The sequence below is a fragment of the Bos indicus genome, chromosome 23 (assembly GCF_029378745.1).
Source record: "Bos indicus isolate NIAB-ARS_2022 breed Sahiwal x Tharparkar chromosome 23, NIAB-ARS_B.indTharparkar_mat_pri_1.0, whole genome shotgun sequence".
Lineage (NCBI taxonomy): Eukaryota > Metazoa > Chordata > Mammalia > Artiodactyla > Bovidae > Bos > Bos indicus.
In genome coordinates, this window is record NC_091782.1 from 50,487,278 (window position 1) to 50,505,335 (window position 18,058).

The 18,058-nt window shown below is 49.9% G+C and overlaps 1 long non-coding RNA gene across 1 annotated transcript; it reads left to right on the forward strand.

Moving 5' to 3' along the window:
- Positions 1 to 419: 419 nt before the first annotated feature.
- On the forward strand, positions 420 to 16,552 carry LOC139179113 (uncharacterized). Its single transcript, XR_011563522.1, has 2 exons — positions 420 to 943; positions 14,691 to 16,552. It is a non-coding gene; the product is annotated as an uncharacterized lncRNA (long non-coding RNA).
- The last annotated feature ends 1,506 nt before the right edge of the window (positions 16,553 to 18,058 follow it).

Consider the following 18,058-nt stretch of genomic DNA (forward strand, 5'->3'; position numbering starts at 1 on the left):
AGGAAGGGTATGTGCGGGGGTCGGAGCGGGAGCTCAAGGTAGGAAGGCAGGTGAGATGAAGGGCCAGGGGCTGGGGGAGCAAAGGGTCGGGGCCTGAGCCCTCCCCCAACCCTGTGATTCCTGGTCCTCCCCCTTCCCCACCTGCCCCAGCCTCGTCCCCTGGAAACCAAATTCATTTCACTCCCTGTTTTATCCGGAGATTGGCCTTCAGGGTCATCTACACGTGGAGCGGTGGGCGTGGGGGCTGGTGACGGGTCAGTGTAGGTGCATCAGGGGTACCGGTGTGCTGCCGGGTGTCGGAGGTTGAAGGTGGGAAGGCTGTCAGTTTGGGGGCGGGGGCCACGTGGGAACAAGACCCTACTGTGATGAGCCGGGAGGGGAGGTGGGCAGGCAGGTTGGGGGTTGCGAGTGGGCTTACTCATAACCCCTACCACACCAGTCCTTAATCGGCTTTATTTTTAAGAGCAGTTTTAGGTTCATGGCATAATGGAGCAGAAAATACAGAGATTTCCAAGATCCCAGATGCCCCCATGCCCACGCTCACTTCCCTCACCGTCAACGTCCCCTCCCCTTCACGTGTTCGTCCGTTCAGAACGTTAAGCCCTATTTCACTTGCTGTACTTAGCGAACCACTTCTAACAAGTTGACAGTGATGGAAGGGAGATGCGTAGCTCCCTAGTCCAGATTACCGAGGGCGACCCAGCCTCCGCCTTGACCTTGCTCAGGGGAAAAGAGTTGCCGTGCTGTGAGGGCCCTTAGACAGCCCCGTGGCTGGATCCATGGGGAAAGAAACCAAGGCCTCCAGCCAAGAGCTCCGTGAGTGAGTCCAACTGAGGGACCCAGTGGAGCTGGCAGTTGACCAGTCCCAGCCAACGGCTCAGGAGAAGCTCTGAGCTGGGATCCCCCCGCCAAGCTGCTCCCAGATTCCTGACCCTCGGACACTGTGAGATAATACATGCTTATTGTTTTAAGTCCTAAGTCTTGGGGTGATTGGTTATGCAGCAAGAGATAATGCATATAGTACCTTTCATTTCATTCTGATAATACATGCTTATTGTTTTAAGTCCTAAGTCTTGGGGTGATTGGTTATGCAGCAAGAGATAATGCGTATAGTACCTTTCATTTCATTCTGATAATACATGCTTATTGTTTTAAGTCCCTAAGTCTTGGGGTGATTGGTTATGCAGCAAGAGATAATGCATATAGTACGTTTAATTTCATTCTGATTAGCACTTTGTCTATGACCTACTCTGTCAAGTCTGCTTCTTCCTGGCTCTCTCCATCTTTCTCCCGCCACTGGGCTGGCTCCTCTGGGGACTGGCAGTGGAGTGGTCGTCTTCCCTACGCTGCTGACTCTGCTTGCTGGTTCTGAGGTCTCTTAGTCTTCCTTCGGCCTCCTTTCCTTTTTGTAAAAGAGTTTATTTAAACATATATTTTTAAAATTGAAGTGTAGTGAATTCACAGTGCTATATTAGTTTCAAGTATACAACAAAGTGATTCCGTTATACACATGTATGTGTTCCGTCGCTGAGTCATTCTGACTCAGTCACTCTGTGACCCCATGGACTGCTGCATGCCAGGCTTCCCTGTCCTTCACTATCTCCTGGAGTTTGCTCAAATATATGTATTGGTTTTCAGATTCATTTCCCTTATAGATGATAGACTGGAGTTCCCTGTGCTACGTGGTAGATTCTTGTTGTTTGTCTATTTTATATGTGGTAGTGCATATGTTGGAGAAGGCAATGGCACCCCACTCCAGTACTCCTGCCTGGAAAATCCCATGGACGGAAGAGCCTGGTGGGCTGCAGTCCATGGGGTCGCTAAGAGTCGGACACGACTGAGCGACTTCACTTTCACTTTTCACTTTCATGCACTGGGGAAGGACATGGCAACCCACTCCAGTGTTCTTGCCTGGAGAATCCCAGGGATGGGGGAGCCTGGTGGGCTGCCGTCTATGGGGTCGCACAGAGTCGGACACGACTGGCGCGACTTAGCAGCAGCAGCAGCAGTGCATATATGTTAACCCCAAACTCCTAATTTCTCTCTCTACCACCACTCCCCACTATGTTCTTTGAAAGCCATGAGTTTGTTTTCTATGTCTGTGAATGTTTGTTTTGCATTATGTATTAGTTCCTTTGTATAATTTTTTTTAGATTCCACATATAAGTGGCATCGTAGGACATTTGTCTTTGTCTGAATTACTTCACTTAACTTGGTAATCTCTAGGTCCATCCCTGTTGCTGAAAACGGTGTTATTTCACTCTTTTTTGATGGTGCGCAGCGTTCTGTTGTGTGCATGCACCACGTCTTCTTGTCTTACCCATCCATTGGCGATGGCCCCACGTTGCTTGCCTGTCTCAGTTGTTGTAAATAGTGCTGCCGTGGACACTGGGATGCGTGTATCTTTTTATATTAGCGTTTCCTCTGGATATATGCCCAGAAGTGGGTTGCAGAATCATATGATAGGTCTATTTTTAGTTTTTTCGGGAAGCTTGATATGGTTCTCCGTAGTGGATGCAGCAGTTTACACCCCCAGCAGTGTAGACGGGCCCTTTTTCCACACCCTCTGCAGCAGGCATTGTTTGTAGACTTTTACATGGTGGCCATTCTGACTGCTGTCCCTTGGTTAGGCTTCCTTTTCTTCCTTTTTATTCTTTTTTTTCCTGAAACCCATCAACCACTAGCACTTAGGAAAAAGTCTGTGGGAGATAAAAATGTTTTTTATCCTTGTGTGTATAAAAATACCTTTACCTGCTTTCATTCTTGTTCAGTTTTGTTGTTGTTCAGTCGGTAAATCGTGTCTGACTCTTTGCAACCCCATGGACTGTAGCCCTGGAGGCTCCTCTGTCCATGGGATTCCCCAGGCAATAATACTGGAGTGGGTTGCCATTTCCTTCTCCGGGGATCTTCCCAACTCAGGGATCGAACCCACGTCTGCTGTGTCTCCTGCCTTGGCAGGTGGATTCTTTAACCGCTGGGCTACCAGGGAAGCCCTGGTTATTGAATTCCAGATAGAATGTCATTTTCTCTTAGAATTTTGAAGTCACGATGGTCCTAGCCTCCAATGCCGTGTTAGCCGTGCCATCTCCTTCCTGTTCCTCTGTGTCTTCCGTGGTTTTCTCTCCTTGGGGGTTCGAGGGCCCTCGGTTTCCCTGGTATGGGGGAGTTTTATGATGATCCACCTTGTTGTGTCGGTTAGGATCCTGGAAGTGAGGAAAACCCAATTAAAATGTCCCCAATGACAAGTGGATTCATTCTCTTGGATAATATAAAAGTCCTTGGATAAGGTGGCTCTCAGGTTGTTTAAATCAGTGGCTGAATTACCTCAGGAACCCTGGTTTTAGAAAAATCTGTTTGTTCTGCCAGAATGCTTCAGGTAGTTCCTTTTGTGGGCACAATACGGCAGTGGCTTATATTCCAGAGGCAGAAATTGGAATTACCTCGTCCTCTGACTCTTTAAAACTGTAGAATGGTTCCTACAATTAATCCCATCACTGACAGACTTTCTATCAAGACCCCACATCCAAAATTAGGTGTTACGGCTCTTCTTAAATGAATCACTAGACAAGGGAAATACAGTTAATATGATTGTCTTCAACTAATCAAGGTTTACTCCCTGGAGCTGAAGATGAGGTTGGTCTTTCCTGACACCATGACTTTGCAGTGGAGGCTGAGGACTGAAATACAGTCTGAATCTTATTACAGGGAAGAATAAGGCAAGCGTTACTGGTGGGCAACCAAGATTGTCAAGTGACTGTGGGTTCTTCCGTCATTTACTGCGATGGAAACCCGGTGATCTGTCTTCTAAAAACTTGTCAAAGTCTCCCATCTGTTGATGTCCCCTCCTGTGTCCTTTGTCCTTGTGGGTTTATGGCATTTTATTCCTTTATTACCATTTTAATAGGGTTTATGAAGGTAAAGGTGAAAAATGTGTGTTCAGTCTCTCTTCGTGTTTGGAAGCCTACAGCCAATGTTTCTCAAACTGGGAGCTGTATAGCCCCAGTCTGTATAGCCTATAGTGAGCGAGCTGTGTCTAGTGTTTTAACAAATGAAAGAGCGTAGAAAATGCCAGATGGTATGTATTGCACAGAGTGAGATTAAATATCGTTTCAGTCGAGTACGCCTATGTTGTGTGTCCTGGGAAGAGATGTGAAACATGTTTCTCCCTGCAAGTTGCCCACAAAACTACTTGGAAAGCATTAAAGAAGGGGCTTCCCAGATGGCTCAGTAGTAAAGAACCTGCCTGCCAATGGCTGGAGATGCAGATTTGATCCCTGCATCAGGAGGATCCCTTGGAGGAGGAAATGGCAACCCACTCCAGTATTCTTGCTTGCAGAATCCCATGGACAGAGGAGCCTGGTGGGCTACAGTTCATAGGGTCACAAAGAGCTGGACACGGCTGAAGTGACTGAGCATGCATGCACTTTGAAGAAAGCTATTCTGAGCATTTTGTGCCCTACAATCCTGTCTTACTTGGGGTGGTTTTACGGGTACGTGAGGCTCAGAGAACATAGCAAGTCCATCCGACTCCAGTGGGCATGAACTAACATGTGATTTATGCATAAAGACATGGTTCAGTTCCACAGAGTCACTCAAAACTCCATGGAAGTAAACGTGTTACTGTTTTCATGTTACTTGTTTCTGTTTTCCCAAGGAAGAAACTGCGCTCTAGAAGTATCCTTGGCTGGAGCAAGGCAGCAGGCAGGTGGGCCTGAGAGGCTCCGGACACTGAACGTGGAGCCTGGCTGAGATCCGCTCCCCTCCCCCCGCCCCGTGGTCAGGGCTGGGTCACAGCCCTCCCTGAGTGTCCAGGGTAACCTCCGCAAACATCTCTCCAAAGGCCGCATTCCCCAAATGTTTGGAGAGCCTCCGACCAGAAGAGATGCTAGGCTTCCGCTGAGTTACATAACAAAGTACTAGGCTCGAGGTTTGGTTTCAAGGCCTATTTTTCACTCAACCTTGCCCTTCCCAGGCAGCTGTATTCAGCAAAGACTGATGGGTGTATTTCCTCCACCTAAACGTTTTCAAGAAGTGAAAACATCCCTCTGGGCGAGGTCAGCATCAACCTGAAAGCCTGCTCCCTGGGTCCCAGCCCAGGGCCGTGGGCGCCCCCACCTGTCGTGCTCACGGTGGCGCCGCCTCTTCTGCTTCCTTCCTGTGGCCCCTCGTCATTCCAGCCTAACTGCGTTTTCCACTTTCCAATTTTAAAATTCTTTTTTTTTTTTTAATATCTTTGACATGGAAAAATCGTATCTAATTAAGGTGCCCAGCCTGATGTTTTGATATACATAGACGCTGTGGGGCTTCCCAAGTGGACGCAGGAGATATAAGAGATGAGGGTTCAGACCCTGGGTGGGGAAGATTCCCTGGAGGAGGAAATGGCAACCCACTCCAGTATTCTTGCCTGGGGAATCCCATGGACAGAGGAGCCTGGCGGGCTACAGTCCATGGGGTCGCAAAGAGTCAGACACAACTGAACAACTGAGCAGAAGATAATATACACGTAGACACGGAAAAGATCACAAGCTGATTGACACATCCCTCACCTTGACCTAGTTACCATCGTGTGTGTGTGTGTGTGTGTGTGTGTGTGTGTGTGTGAGGTGAGATGATTTCCTTTCAGCTCAGTCCTCTTTTGCAACTCTCAGGCATTCAGTACAGTATTGTTAGCAACAGTCACCATGCTGTATGACAAGTCTCTAGTTTTCTGTCCAGAACATACTCATCTTGCGTAACTGAAGCCCTGTGACCCACACCATGCCGTATCTCTCTCCGCTCCTCGCCAGCAGCCACTGTCTACTTGCCAATTCTGTGCATCGGACTATCATAGATTCCACCTGCAAGCAAAACCCTATAGTGTTTCTCTATGGCCGGCGTATTCCTCACAGCACAGGGGGCTCCAGGCCCACCCATGTTGTCACAGGTGCTGGCATCTCCTTTTTAAAGGCTGCATAGTTATTGTCTAACCTTGTTTCTGATGCCGAGGTGACCAGAGAGGCATGCACCCCAGTCCTTCTTCATTCCTCGCATCAAAAGACAACATTCTTTACTTCTCAATATTTAAAAAATTACAGCAGAAGGCTTGGAGTCCTTTTCTATATTGTCCAGCTTTTAAATTGCTGTCAGTGGGAAACAGTCTGAATACCTCGCCTGGCACTGTTGGAAGTTGGAAACCCTCCCGACAGCGTGAGGCTCCCGTTCAGTTCCAAGAGCGTCCTATTCTCAACGGTGTCACTTCTATAATTAGCCCGTCCCCGGCTTAGAGGCCGCAGCCCCTGTCCCCCTCTCCCTTGGATCATGGGATGGAAGGAGCAGGGGGGACACGGGCCCAGAAGCTGACCCCGACAGGGTCCAGAGCTGGAGGTGCTGGGGGTCCTGGCACCCTCATTCTTGCTGTGCTGCCGCTCAGGGCCTGTGCCTGCTTTTCAGTGCACGTGATTTGGAAAAAGACATGTGAACGGTGCTTGGAAAATGGTAATCGCTCCATGAAGAAATGGCAGGCACAGCCGCAAGCTGAATCACGGTGTGGTGCAGTGTGGGGACTGGCTGGATCTCTGGGAGGAGAGGAAATGGGAAAGGTGGAGGGATGGAGGAGGAAGTGATGCCCTGGGGCCTGTGCGGGGGGCTGAGACCTCGGGGCGGGGGCTTTGGTCCCCTGTCACCTGCAATCGGACACTCCCTAGCCTGTTAGGGCGCAGCCTGTCCTTCGTGTCTTCCAGGCCCATGGCCACCTAGATCGGGCTGGCCAGGGGCTCATGGGAAGAGACGGTCCCTGGGTTGCACAGACACCGCTGCTCCTGCCCCTGGTGACTTGGACAGAGGTCAGGGCTGAGCCGCGGCTCCGGGTTCTGCTTGTCAGCACTCCGGGCTCTCCCCTCAGGCCGGGTGCCCCGGGGGTCAGAAGGAGGGATGCTGGGAGTTCTTTGAGTGCAGAGCTGCTCTTGTGGGCACCCCAGAGCATCAGCTCCCGGCTGTCCGCAGTCCGTGGAAGGATAACCCGGCCCTCCCTCTCTGGGCTGAGAGCCGCGAGGCTGACACCCATCAGCTCGGAGCCTGGCGCTGCCCTCGGAACTGGGCCACCTCATAGATCCCACTTGGTGGGGTTGCACTTCCCTTCTCAGACCCAGCCAGGCCGCCAGCATCTGCCAGCCTCAGGGCGCTCCCCTGTCCTCTTGGTCCAGAAGGCTGAAGCACACTGGGACACATGATGCCCTCTCTGCTCGAGGTCCGGGCACTGAACTGGGGCCATGAGAGGCTGAGAAGCCCATGAGACGCAGGCTCGTGGTGCGGGAGGTGTTGCTCTGCTCGGTGCCTGCGTTTCCTGGGTTTGTATGCCCAGCCTCTGCCAGGACATACTGCCTGGCTCTTCCCCGAGCAGTGTCTCCTGTACACGGCCTGGCTTGGAGGGATGTTTCTCTGTCTCCCAGCCCAGCCCTCCCTCAAGTCTCTCTGACTTGTTTTTCTGCTGACTCGGGAACCCCAGTGCGCGCTCTCTTGAGATGCCCTGCCCTTGGAAGGGAAGCTGGCTCTAGTTATCCGTTAGCACATGCTGCCCTCTATCGGCTCTGGCTTCGAGTTCCCCGGCTCCCTTGGCAACAGCAGCCCCAGGCCTTCGTGGAGGGTCCACAGCGAGATTCCTTGCATGTAAGCAGGCTCTTTTCCTTCCCCCAGCGCCAAGGACCAGCCCTTGCTCTTGGGAGGGCCTGGGGGGAATGTCAAAGGCAGGCAGGCCTGGTGGGTCTGGCTGGGGGCTGGAGTGGGGAGTGGCCCAGTGTCTCACTGCCAGCTGTGAGATAACTGGAATTTTCTAGCTTAGGAGCTGGGACCAGCCTGTCTTACAGCCGTGCAGTCCACCTGCTCGCTGGCAGCTCCTTGCTGGGCCTAAAGAGGGGAGAGCAGGGCGTGTCCTCTATGCAGCCAGAGCAGCTTCCTTCTCCTGCCTTCTGGGGAGGGGGGTCCCCTGTTGGAGCCCCGAAAACCAACTCAAATGCTAAAAGGCGGGTCAGGGAGGACACACACACCCCGTGAAACAACATCTCTTGAGCTCGTGTTTGAAGAACCTCCAGTGATTGGTTGAACATTGTCCAGTTCTGTTTCCAGGGGAGTCTGGTACCTAATCAAGGAACAAAGTTCACAAGTGTGGGAGGAGAAACTGGGAAACATTTTGTTTTGGTAGCTGGCAAGCTTGTCTCCAGAGGTGATGGAAAGAAGCTAAAAGAGGAAAGAACTCTGTTTTCCTGCAATAAGCCCCAAATCTGGCAAAAGCAAAGCGTGGTGCTTGAGCTTTGCTGCTCAGCAGGAAACGATGCGAAAGTGAGTTTTCATGAGTTTCAAGGTGTCATAGAGTGAAGCTCCTTAGGGGAAAAAAGACACACTTCACTAGGAAGCAAAGTTTGGAGCGAGCCACCTTTAGCTTTCCTTAAATTGGGGTGGTGGTCACAGAGGTTAATGTGCTAATTCCAAGGGAGCTGAAACCACTGTTTGGTGGGAGCAAACCACTGCTCTCTTCTGCCCTGGGGAGCAGGGACGGAGATCAGAAAGTGCAGGAGGAGGGGCCGAAATGTGAAATTATAAGGTTATCACGCAAAGTGAAAGTGAAGGTCGCTCAGATGTGTCTGACTCTTTGTGACCCCATGGCCTGTAGCCCACCAGGCTCCTCTGTCCATGGGATTCTCCAGACAAGAATACTGGAGCGGGTTGCCATTTCCTTTTCCAAGAGATCTTCCCCACCCAGGAATCCAACAGACATCTTTACTGTCTGAGCCCTCAGGGAAGTCCAGTTTCCACGTGGGGTTCAAGCACCTCACACCTTCCGATATGGTCACTCTTTGTAGAAATGGAAAATAAACATTTTTTTAAAATTTATTTTCATTTTGAATTTTTATTTGGATCTCTAGCTGCAGAAACTCATCATCAGGAGACTCACCTTCTCCCACTCAACTAAAAAAAAAAAAAATGGACATGTTCCTTCTTTCTGAAAATCTTGAGCAAATTCTGAAAAAGATTAAAACAAAAAAGGTTCCTTTCTTTTGACAGAACTGACCTGAAATTTGGGCCGTGTTCGTCTTTGATGCCTGACAGTGCTGATTCAGCCTCAGAGGAGCCCGGCATCTTTCTAAAAGTACTTAGGCACATCCCAGGCAGGCCAGACGGCAGGCCCTGCTCTGCCTTCTGGGAGCCTGGCAGGCAGGGGTTGAGCTCTGAGGGCCCCCTCCTCCTGGAAGCGGAGCTGGGTCTGCTTGGACATGTGTATTGTGCACTCCAAGATTTGGTTTGTTTTACAGCCACACTTCCCCTCAACCCTCCCTTCCCACCCTTCCGGCGTAAAGATGGCATCATGAGACTTTGAGAGATGATCCATGCAGTTCCTCTTCCTTAACATTTCCTGCAAGGCCAGTTCCACCTGTCAAGAGAAGTGTTTTCCCAAAGCCAGGCCCCTGCTGAGCTGCAGACACGGCTCCCTGGTTTTATTTGGGTAACTGTCAAAGGTAAACAGAGGGCCCTGGGCTTATAGTGGTATTTAAAACACAAGAGTGTGACCATTTAAAGAATACCTCTAAGAGTTGTTGGGATTCCCGGCATTCCTTGCTTCACTGTAAGTGTTCTCACAGTGGTTGGGGAAGCCTCCAAGGTCTGAACTGGGGAACTGGCTGAAATGCCCACAGCAGGACCGGGACTCCTCAAGGTGTGAGTGAGACTCCAGCACATCTGAGATGACGGGCCCGCACCATCCAGGCGGGACTCGCATCTTCTTGGCTTTGCTACTTGGTGATCAGAAGCTTTTTACTTCTCCCAGCCTCCATCTGGGTCCTCCCTGGGCAGGGGGGGTGGCGGTGAAGATGTTGTGAGTGTCATTATAGAAGTTCAATGCTTAGATGCCAATTGGTAAGGATACCAGTAGGATTATCTTTTTAAAAGTCTGAATTAAAAGGACCCAAAGGAAATGAGATGTGGAACTGGCTTCCTCAAGCCCCGAGCCTCACCTGGGCTTGTGGTCATGTAAGGAAAGGAACTGGGGTAGAAGTAGAAATAGAAGCTTTGGGAGGAAGACAAGGAAACAGAGAGAGGAGAGCTAAGACCTTGTCTTCTGGAGCAGCTAGTTCCCATCACAGCTGGAGCCTGTGGAGGCGTGGGGAGGCCCTGGGGGAAGCAGCGGCTGAGGGGGCGTCTGCCCTGCCTGGGGATTCAGCCCGCCGCCATAGGACCTGACAGAGCCCTGGGCTTATGGTCTGGATCCCTGTGGAGAGAGGTCTTGGCTGGGAGCAGAAGAGCGGACTTGGGGGTGGGGGCGGACTGGGAATCAAGCCAAAGCTCCCAGTCTGCCAGGCTAGAGGGGCCTTGGAGCGCCAGCCAGTTAGCCGGTTAAGCGCCTGGTTAATGAGTGCACTGTGGTCAGGGCGCGCCTGGGGCTCCCTGAGTCCCCACACGCTCGCTCCAGGCTCTCTGCACACCCAGGCCGTTCCCGCTCTGCTTGCATGACTCTGCTTGCTGAGCAGCTATTGGGGGAAGAGACCCCTGGGACAAAGTTTTCTAAAAATCTGATATTTGGAGGGGGGAGGGGCGATGTTCTCCTTGCTAACAGAAGTGGCAATGAAAGCACAAAGAGGACTTGCTTCATGAACTTGGGAGCTCCAGAAGCTGTTAGGCAAGATATGGGCAAAAGTGAGTCGTCTCGTATGTCATTGCAGGCTTTAGGTGACCTTTCATCACTGTGGCCTTTCCTGTAGAATTGGGTTTTCATTGTTGCTCATATAATGTCTTCTAACTTTTAAGTATATATGGGGGTAGAGGAGGAGGAATTGGCTGAAGGCATTTTACAATATTTTTTAAAAAATTATAAAAAAATGTATGCAGAAAAGTGCCCAAAGCCTAAATTCGCTAACGGTTCACAATTGGAAAACACTCATGCAACCAACACTTCCGCTGAGGAACGGGACTTGCTCAGCCACCGGGAGCCCCCCTTCTCCCAAACCAGCCCTGGTCTCGCATCATACTTTAGTGCTGCCTGTTTTTTTCCCTTTTAAAAAAATTAGTCTTTAATTGTGGCGAAAGGCATAAAACCAAATTTATCATTGTTATTGTCTCTAAGTGCCCAGCTCAGTGGCATGAAGTGCGTTCAAACGGTGCGATGGTCACACTTTGCATCCACAGACCTCTTTTCATCCTGCAAACCCGAAACTCTGTCCCCATTCCCCCTCCCCAGCCTCTGGAGCCCACCAACCTGTGTCTGTGAACCTGCCTACCCTGGGACCCCATGCATGGAGTCAGGCGGCGATTGGCCTTTGGTGACCGGCGTCTGTGAACCTGCCTACCCTGGGACCTCGTCTATGGAGTCAGGTGGCGTTTGGCTTTTGGTGACCGGCGTATGTGAACCTGCCCACTCTGGGACCCCGTCTACGGAGTCAGGCGGCGACTGGCCTTTGGTGACCGGCGTCTGTGAACCTGCCTACCCTGGGACCCCGTGCATGGAGTCAGGCGGCGTTTGGCCTTTGGTGACCGGCGTCTGTCGCTGCGCGTGACGGCCTCACGCCCTCAGCAGTGCAGCCTGTGTCAGGGTCTTCTCTTCATCAGGCTGACGGGTATTCCACTGTGCTGATACTCCTTTTGTTTACCCGGTCATCTACTGATGGACGCTCAGGTGGCTGCTACCTCTTGACGATTGTGAATCAAGTCGTTATGAACATCGATGTGCAAATAGCTCTTAGAGACCTACTTTCAATTCTTTTGGATAATTACCCAGAGGTGGAATTGCTAAGTTAAGCGGTAATTCTAGCAATGGCTCAGATGGTAAAAGAATCTGCCTGCAGTGCAGGAGACCTGGGTTTGATCCCTCAGTTGGGAAAATCCCCTGGAGAAGGGAATAGCGATGCTTTCCAGTATTCTCGCCTGGAGAAGTCCATGGATGGAGGAGCCGGCCAGCTACAGTTCATGGGGTCACAAGGAGTCAGACACAACTGAATGTCTCTGCTGCTGCTGCTTCTAAGTCGATTCAGTCGTGTCCGACTCTGTGTGACCCCATAGACGGCAGCCCACCAGGCTCCCCCGTCCCTGGGATTCTCCAGGCAAGAATACTGGAGTGGGTTGCCATTTTATGTGGTAATTCTATTTGTGAGTTTTTGAGGAACGTCCATACTGTTTTCCATGACTAGTTTTGCCCACTTTTATGTCGTTGTGGTTTAGTCACTAAGTCGTGTCTGACTCTTTACGACTCCACGGACAGTAGCCCGCCAGGCTCCTCTGTTCATTGGATTTCCCAGGCAAGAATACTGGAGGAGGTTGCCATTTCCTTCTCCAGGGATCTTCTTGAACCCGTGTCTCCTGCATTGCATGTGGATTCTTTATTGATGAGCCACTGGGGAAGCCCCTTTTAAATTTCTACACATGGAACTTTTCAGTACACACTGTTTTGTCTGGCTTTTTTCTTCAATTTTGTGTAGCTCAATTTCTGTTGCTATATTTTTAACAGACATCCAGGTTTGTAAGAAGCTATACTTGCTTTTTATTTGTCTGTATTTCATATTTTCCCATATCTTTTAAATAAATATGGTTGATTTATAATGTTGTGCTAATTTCTGCTGTACACACACACACACACATTTTTAAATAAGTTTTAAAAAAAATAATGTATATTTTTTAAAAGTTCAGTTCAGTTCAGTTGCTCAGTCATGTCCGACTCTTTGTGACCCCATGAATCACAGCACACCAGGCCACCCTGTCCATCACCAGCTCACCCTGTCCATCACCAGCTCCTGGAGTTCACCCAAACTCGTGTCCATCGAGCCGGTGATGCCATCCAGCCATCTCATCCTCTGTCGTCCCCTTCTCCTCCTGCCCCCAATCCCTCCCAGCATCAGGGTCTTTTCCAGTGAGTCAACTCTTTGCATGAGGTAGCCAAAGTATTGGAGTTTCAGCTTCAGCATCAGTCCTTCCAGTGAACTCACAGGACTGATTTCCTTTAGGATGGACTGGTTGGATCTCTTTGCAGTCCAAGGGACTCTCAAGAGTCTTCTCCAACACCACAGTTCAAAAGCATCAATTCTTCAGCGCTCAGCTTTCTTCACAGTCCAACTCTCACATGCATACATGACCACTGGAAAAACCATAGCCTTGACTAGACTGACCTTTGTTGGCAAAGTAATGTCTCTGCTTTTGAACATGCTATCTAGGTTGGTCATAACTTTCCTTCCAAGGAGTAAGCGTCTTTTAACTTCACGGCTTCAGTCACCATCTGCAGGGATTTAACATGTATATAATAAGAAATCAAAAGGCATAAGAAGCAAAAAACAAAGTGTTCCTGAATCACAAGCAGTTTGCCATTTGATGTGTCATTCTTTTTTAAAATATCCTTTTCCATTATGGCTTAATCACAGAATGTAGAGTACAGTCCCCTGTCTTATTACGCTGTGTTTTTATAGGTAAATCCTTTCAGTCCTACGGCCAATTGCGTAGCATTTTGTAAGGGTTTTCAGCGGGATAGTACCTTTCCCCCTGTGCTGTCAGCAGCAGGCCCTGCTGGACACGGGCGCAGGAGTTATGTCAGGATCTGTGCTCTGGGTCCCGTGTGGGGACGTCAGCTGCGCCTCTGCTTCTGCCGCTTTCACAGACCTCACAGCCTGAAGAGGCAGACGTCTCAGCAAGGACTCCTACCTGGTCTGTGAGCTGGGCCTGCTCCAGTGGCAAATATCCAATTTGAAGATCGATTCTACAGTTTTATGATGGAGTACTTTGATTAGCTGCTCAATTACCCTGGTGATAACCGACCACTAAATGTGATAAAATAGCTCCACGATTCCACACCTTGTCCCAACTGGATTTCTTCATGAGCCATTCCGCCTAACCCCCTCTCCAGCCCCCACCCCCCGACCAAGAAAACTGCTCTTGGAATCACAGGTTTGCAGAACTCCTGCAGCAGCTAGCACCTATGGATTTTACTGATTACTTCCCTTTTTAAAAAAAACAAAAACAAAAACAATTTCTGCAGAAAGCTGAGTGAGAAAAATATTTTGTAAGTCAGATATGTGAACCTCAGCTTCCAGCAAGGTCGTTTTTAAACATTCCAGCAGGTTCCAGCAATGCTAAGTGAACAGGGAAGTGAGTCCTAATTGGGTCGGTTGGGGCCTGGCAGCTGCATAACAGTAAGAGTTTCCCAAGAGGAAGGCACTTCCGGGAATAGAACTGGGGGCCCGGAGGTCCGGCTGCCCCCTCCCTCGGCCGTCAGCTCTCCTTCCAGGCCCTCTGGGGGTCAGGCCCTGGGGTGTGGAGAGGGAGAGCAACTGTGATCTATTCAGGGGGAGTCAGGGGTCCTGGGCTGGCCTCCTCCTCTGACACTTTCCAGAAACGTGATACTGAACAATTATCTTGACTGTACACGGTCTTGGCTTTCTCCACTTGTGGAAACAGCATAATTTATAGAGATCTTAAATTGCATGTTGCCATTTTTTTGGGGTCTTCCTTCCCAGAAGGTCAAGTGTTTGAGCTCCTTATCACTCTGGAGGTTTGTGGTGCCGGATGGGAAGCAGAGTTTGCCTGAATGGAAACCCACCGTTGTGAATTTTATTTTGGATGCTTGAAGTCACTAAGGATAAAAGATAATGCTTGCTGGTACTCAGAGGAAGGGAGGTGTGTGTGTGCAGAGGAGGTCGGGGGGCGGGGGATGGCTAAGGATGGTGCTTTTTGTTTTGTTTTTTCAGTGAGAGGGAAGACTGCGGAGCTAAGTGAGAGCTTTGCTGTAGCCAGAGAAGAGCCGGGGGCAGGGCTTCCAGAAGGAGCCCCGAGAACGTGGTCCTGTCTCACTGCCAGCTCTCAGGAAAGGGCCATGCCTTGGAGTGCCATCCCTACACGCAGCATGCAGAGCCCGGCAAGGCACCAAGCAGCCCAGGGCGGCGGCCCATTGAGATAACCAGGCGGACAGACAATCAGCGGGGCCGCCTTGAGTGTTCTCTGCTTACGACTCTGGGGCCTTTACGTTTGGAACAACTGAAAGGAACTGGGGAGAGAAGTGACAGTGGAAAAAAAAGGGCATCTTTTTTTTTTTTTTTGAATTGCATCTTTTTTTTGCTGTGTTTTTAAAATTTTTATTTGAATTTAAATTTTAACTTGATTTATAATATTGTGTTAGTCTTCCACTTACAGAAGAGGGATTCAGTATTCCTGCAGATCCCATCCCATTATAGATTATTACAAAATATGGGTTATAATTCCCTGTGGTCTGCAGCAGATCACTGTTGTATCTCTGTTTTCTGTACCGTCATTTCTGTCTGCTAATCCCACACTCATAATTTGTCCCTCCCTTTGGTATCCACAAGTTTGTTGTATATGTCTGTGAGTCTGCTTCTGTTTTGTATATACGTTCATTTGTAATATTGTTTAAGCTCCACATATAAGTGATATCATAGTATTTGTCTTTCTCTGTCTGACGTATCAGTAAGCGTAATATTCCCTAGGTACAGCCACATTGCTGTAAATGGCCATTGTCAGGGTTGAGAAATATTCCATTGTATACGTATGTGTATATGCCATATCTTCTTAATCTAATCGTCTGTTGGCGGAGACTAGGGGTGTTTCCATGTCTTAGCTATTGTAAGTAGTGCTGCTCTGAACATTCAGATGCATGTATCTTTTTGAGTTAGTATTTTTGTTTATTTCCAGATATACGCCCAGAAGTGGAATTGCTGGATCATATGACAATTCTATTTTTTAGGTTTTTTTTTTTTTAATTGGAGTATATTAACAGTTTCTTTATAATGTTGTGTTTGACTGCATTACTTTGATTTAGTAAAAATGACCTGAGTTTCCAGAGCAAAATTCCTATGGGCCACATATAAATAAAATGGAGACAGCCTAGCGTCCAGCTCACTTGACTGTTTCGGGAATGGAGGGAGGTGATGGAGGTGGGGCGTGGCTCACGACACGCTCCATCAGCTCCTCTGACCCCTGGCTGTCCCGGCTACGGGGGGCGGTGCACCCACAGGCTCTCCTACAGGTCGGTAGGAGTGGAAAGTTTCCCGGGCTCCTGTGTCCGGTGTCCAGGGCCTGTTGCTTCCGTCAGACCCGAGTAGGATGTTGACAGCTGGGGCTGCTTCCTTTGTGGGATGTTGCGGGGCGTCACTGCTAAATGCTGACACCGCAGACTGTGCGACAGTTCTCACTGAGAAGAAACCTGGACACAAGCATCGGAGACTTTCTGACGATTCTGTGTCCGCCCTGTCATGCCTCAGCTGCCAGATCCATCATCAGGGCAGAGAGTCCTGACAAATGCTTGCTTTGCTGGTGTGGTAGCGACTTACTCCCAGGGAATCTGGACCTTCTCAGGGAGGACCTTAGTGGGCAGCATCTGGACCTGTGCTGAGCAGTGGAAATCTAATGCCCCACCAGCTGAGCAATATGTGTTATTTCAACATGTTAGGTGGCCACGTTATTCAAAGTGAAAAAAAAAAAAAGATAAAATCAATTCTTACATTTTATTTTATATAACTCAATGGATTAAGAATCCTATTACTGTAACCAGTAAAAATGTAACATAATCATATAAAAATATTCCTGAGCTGGTTTACATTTTGTTTTGTTTTCTGTGTAAACATTTGAGATTCAGGATACAGTTTATGCCCATAGCACATGCTGCTTTGGACTAGCCACGTTTCACTTGCTCAGGGGCCCTGGATGGTTTCTGGATTAGATCGCGCTGGTTCGGACTGGCGGCTCTCCTAGGGAAGTTCCCCTCCTGCCTGGGGGGCATTTATCAGTGTTTGTGGATCTTGGGGATTGTCACACCTGGAGGGGATGCTGCTGGCTGCTGCTGGGTGGAGAAGGGATGAAATAAGCATCGCACACGCAGTGCACAGCTATCCCCCCATGCCCCATCCCCAACAAAGGACCATCTCTCCCAAGATGTCAGTAGCACCGAGGCGGAGAAACCCCAGTCTGGACCAATTCCTTCCCCCTTGCCTTTCCCCCAGAGCAGTGAGAATGAGGCAGCAGGTGGCAGGACAGGTGATTACTCACAAGTCTCCTGAGTTTAGCCCCAGGGCATTTCCCTACATCCACCCCCACCCCCCCCACGCCCATGGCTTCCTTGCAGGGGCGGATGAGGGCGGGGGATGGTAGCCAGTTCCCTACCCTTTGACCAGCCCAGGAGGTGAGTGTGAGTGACAGGAGGCAAGCCACAGGCAAGAAACCAAACCCTCCACAAAGTTCCACAGCACAAAAGCAGCTTTTGTGCTGCAAGAAAATTTAGGGAAAATTCGTACACTTATCAGAACCTGAGGACCAGCCCGAGGGACAAAGGAAATGCTGAGACCAGCAAGGGGCCTGCAGCTGATGGTGGGGCCAACCCTGGACACGAGCTGCAGCGCCTGGGGTATCGGGTGAGCATCTCCCCACGAGAGTGGGCTTCTTACTCAGCTGCCAGGACCAGGAACCTTTCCTGAGCATCCATGCGAATGTTTATTCTCATCAGTCAGAGAAAAGTACTTTCCAGTGCCTGGAACCCTCAGCTTCGAACTCCAGTGACCAAGTGTTGGTCTCTGTAGGGCTTCTCCCTCCCCTCTCTACCACTCCTGCATAGGTTTGCAGACAGGGCATTTTCAGAAATGTTTGTAGAAGTTGGTAGGAGAAAGAGTGTGTTAAGAAGTGAATGAATTGCATGCAACCGCTTCAGATAGGAACCAGAGTCCCTCCCTGTTTGTTTCAATGTTAAGTAAACGGATTCTTTTCTAGTCTCTCTGGATCCTTGGCCTTCATTTCTGGTGCTGGGGCTCTGGCCTCCCTGCCTTTGTCCAGCTCCATCTGAATTCCCGAGTTTGTCTGGATGGCCTGATCCACGTCAGAAAGTGAAACTGTGGGAGCTCCCTGCACGCCCTCCTCCAGCCTGGGGCCAATGTGCTGTGTGCCCCGTCAAGCCTGACTCTCTGCGACCCCACAGACAGTAGCCCGCCGGGCTCCTCTGTCCGTGGGATTCTCCAGGCAAGAGTACTGGAGTGGGTTGCCATTTCCTCCTCCAGGGGCTCTTCCCAACCCAGGGATCGAACCTGCATCTCCTGTGTCTCCTGTATTGCAGGGA